Below are 3,941 nucleotides of genomic sequence, written 5' to 3' on the forward strand. Positions count from 1 at the left end.
AAATATGCAAGTTTCTACCTACTCAGTAATGTGGTTTAATCTTTCAGAAATGGTTGTTTTTTCTCTGTGGTGCCTGCTCCAGGAAACCTTCCCAGATTGCACCCTTATATTCCCAGCTGGCTTAGGCACCCTTCTGGGTGCTTCCCAAACCTTGTATTCTTCTTTTTGCCATCGTAATCATCCCAGTGCTTGTAGGTGTCTTTCAGCTTTGTTAAGACTGTTGATGACTACTAACCACAAGGTTGGTGATCCAAACTGCCCAATTTCTCTGTGGGAGAAAAATGAGACTGTCTAAAGATTTGCAGTCCCAGAACCTCTAAGAAGCAGTTTTACCCTGGCCTATATTGTCGATATAAGTTAGAATCAACTCCATGGCAATGGGTGGGTCCAGCGTTGTATTGTCAGTCCATACAAGATTCAGATAGTGACTGACCTCATACCCCTTGTAGTGTGGTAGCTGGGGGGGGGGGGGGGGTGGGGGGGGGGGGGGGGGGGGGGGGGGGGGGGGGGGGGGGGGGGGGGGGGAGGGGCAGACACAGCATACCCTTCTTCTTCTCACTAGACATGAGTCTGCCTCAGTCATGGATCACTAATTCAGATAGATCTTGGCTGAAAGCAGAGAATTCCAGAAAGATGTTTACCTGTGCTTTATATGACTATGCAAATGTTTTCCACTGTGTGGATCATGACAAGCTATGGACAACATTGCAGAGAATGAGCATTCTGGAACACTTAATTGTGCTCATGAGGAACCTGTACATAGACCAAGAGGCAATCATTTGAACAGAACAAGAGAACACTGAATGGTTTAAAATCAGGAAAGGTGTGTGCCAGGGTTGTATTCTTTCCCCATACTTTTTCAGTCTGTATGATGAACAACTAATCTGAAAAACTGGATTATTTGAAGAAGAATGTGGCATCAGGATTGGAGGAAGATGCATTAACAACCTTCGATATACAGATGACACTACTTTGTGGGGTTTTCTTTGATCACTTTTCAGTGATAGCTTATTTAAACACACATATATACAATGTCCACAAAGGAAAATACTGCCGGGCTCAGAACAGTTGCTGCACGCATTGGGAGGACGGGCAGACTCTGGTTTCACAGTATGAACTGTGGATTGAAAAGTAGGAAAAGACTGTAGAGCAAATTTCACTGCCCATCACCACATAGAAGGATCTTCAAGCCTAGTTCTGGGAACGTTTTCTGTGTTCTCTCTCATCAAGAGATCTGAAATCAGTGTCTCCCGGCTAGATCGTTGTCCGGATCTCTGCCTGGTGATGAGGCTAATGTAGTGCCCCAACGCCGAGTAGTATCTGGCCAGGTCCTCCGCCGGCGTGTCCTCACCCGGGTTGTCCGACTTGCAGGGGTACGAATCTACCAGCGCGCCCAGGAACATGAACAGGGACAGGGCAAGAGTCAGTTTGCACAGCCCCAATCGCTTGCTACATAAACAGGGTGGCAGCTGGTGGGCGGTCAGCGGTGAGAGCTCCATAATGGGGTGGGCCTCCCTGCGGGAAGAGAGCTGGCTGATGGATTCAATACAACTTTCTTACTAAAAGCAGAGGACTTAAAATACTTACTGATGAAGATCAACGGCCACAGCCTTTGGTATAGGTTGTATCTCAATGTAAAGAAAACAAAAATCCTCACCACTTGACTGATAAACACCCATATAAATGAAGAAAAGATTGAAGATGACAAAAACTTCATTTTGCTCAGATCAGTCGTCAATATTCACTGAAGCAGCAGTTAATAAATAAAACGACATATTGCATTAGGCAAATCTGCTACACAAGATCACTTTAAAATATTGAAGAGTAAAGATGTCAGTTTAAGGACTAAAGTGTGCTTGATCCAAGCCATGGTATTTTTAATAACTTCAATGCATGTGAAAGTTAGACAGTGAATAAGGAAGACCATAAAAGAATTGATGCATTTGAGTTATGATGTTGGAGGAGAATATTGAAAGTACCATGGACTTCTAAAAGAACAAACAAATCTATGTTGGAAGAAGTGCAGCCAGAATGCTCCTTAGAAGCTAGAATGGCAAGATTTCATCTCTAATACTTCGGACATGTTATCAGAAGGGACCCAATCCCTGAAAAAGGATATCATACTAAATAGAGTAGAAGGTCAGCCAAAAGAGAAGACCCCCCAATGAGATGGATTGGCACAGTGGCAGCAAAAATGAGCTCAAGTATAGCAGTGATTGTCAAGTTGGCCCAGGACTGGCAGTGTTTTCTTCTGTTGTGCATAGGATCACTATGAGTCAGTACTGACATGACAACCCCTAACAACAACAACAACAACAACAGTCTGTGAACCAGTGGTGAACCAGTTTGTGCATGATTATTAACCTAAAGATTGGAGGTTTGAATCCACCTAGCAGTACCACAGAAGAAAGGTTTGGTGATCTGCTTTCATAAAGAAGACAGACAAGAAAATCTTGTGGAACTCAGTTTTACCTTATAACACATGGTGTTGCCTTGAATTCATATCTACTAAGAGCTCTGGTAGCGTAGTGGCTACGAATCGGGCTGTGAACCTTAAGGTCAGCAGTTCGAAACTACCAGCCGCTCCGCGGGAGAAAGATGAGGCTTTCTACTCCCATAAAGATTTACACCCTCGGAAACCCTGTACAGGGTCGCTATGGGTCGAAACCGACTCGACGGCACTTAACAACAACAACAACAACAAAGAACAATAGGTTTGGTATTTTGTTTTTGAGTCCTCTTTGAGGGCAGACCCATATCTGAACTCATAGCATCTCTAGCGCTTTGTCCAGGGATGAGCATGTAAATGCTAGTTCATAGCTGTAATGATTGGCTTTGTTGTAGTTTCTCTTGCCATCACCCTAAGCCATGCCTTAATAGTGCAAGGGTGAGTGGTACAGCCCTTGACTAAGAAACCTTCGTAGTAGCCACAAATGATGATGGTGGTGTTTCTGACCCATAGCAACCCTGCCAAGGCAACTGCAGTTGCAGTCATTACATTTCTGTTGTTCTTAAGTGCCGTCGAGTCAGTTGCAACTCATAGTGACCCTGTATAGGGTTTCCTAGAAGTGGCTGGTGTGTTTGAACCACCAACCTTGTGGTCTAGCTCATTATCCTGCACGGCCATACCAAGACTGAGTTAATTAAATGTTTGACCAAATATAACAGGCTATGTTGATAATTTTGTATGGCCCATGAATGATACTATAAATTTTGGCAGAAAAAAGATCCCCAACTCCAACTGTGTAAGGTTTTCAAGGCTGTAAATCTTAGTGGGAGCAGAAAGCTTCATCTGTCACTCACAGAGAAGCTGATGGTTTTGAACCGCTGACCTTGTGGTTAGTAGACCGAGTTGTAACCCCCTATACTACCAAAGCTCAACATATGGAACTGTACAAATCATATTTATTCAATCATGTTCTGAAAAGTGCATCCTGTTTATCCTCTGGGTCTTCAGGACCCAATGAGGAACTGGCACAAAGCAAGTATCTGAGACCTGACCAATGGATTGGTCCCTTCTTAGGAGCTTGATGGGCCAGACTTCCACCTTTACTGTCATTTTACACATCTCACTGAGACCTACAATCCTAAATTCATCACAAATGGAATTTTTCTACATCCATGCCACAAATAATTTTTAAAAATGTTTTATTGTGAATTATGTGATAGTTTGCATGGGAGTACATTAGCTTTACATTCATCCTTTCATATATTGTTTCATTGTCATGATTACAATCCCCTCTATGCATCATCGGTTATCAGCACACAGCCCCTCTCCCATTCTGGGTCTCAGTTTTACCTTGTAACACATGGTGTTGCCTTGAATTCATATCTATTCCCCAGCCACTCCATCTCTCCATGTCATCATCTCTGCCTCCATCTCTGGCATCACTGCTTCTCTGGGTAGGGTCCTGCACTTCACTCTTCTCCCTTGATGGTCC

At 43.7% G+C, this 3,941-nt stretch overlaps 1 pseudogene; it reads right to left on the reverse strand.

The window, feature by feature from the left end:
- Positions 1–1,166: 1,166 nt before the first annotated feature.
- Positions 1,167–1,499, reverse strand: LOC102825317 (annotated as a pseudogene).
- Between the last annotated feature and the right edge of the window lie 2,442 nt (positions 1,500–3,941).

The sequence above is a fragment of the Chrysochloris asiatica genome, unplaced genomic scaffold (genome assembly GCF_000296735.1).
Source record: "Chrysochloris asiatica unplaced genomic scaffold, ChrAsi1.0 scaffold00026, whole genome shotgun sequence".
Lineage (NCBI taxonomy): Eukaryota > Metazoa > Chordata > Mammalia > Afrosoricida > Chrysochloridae > Chrysochloris > Chrysochloris asiatica.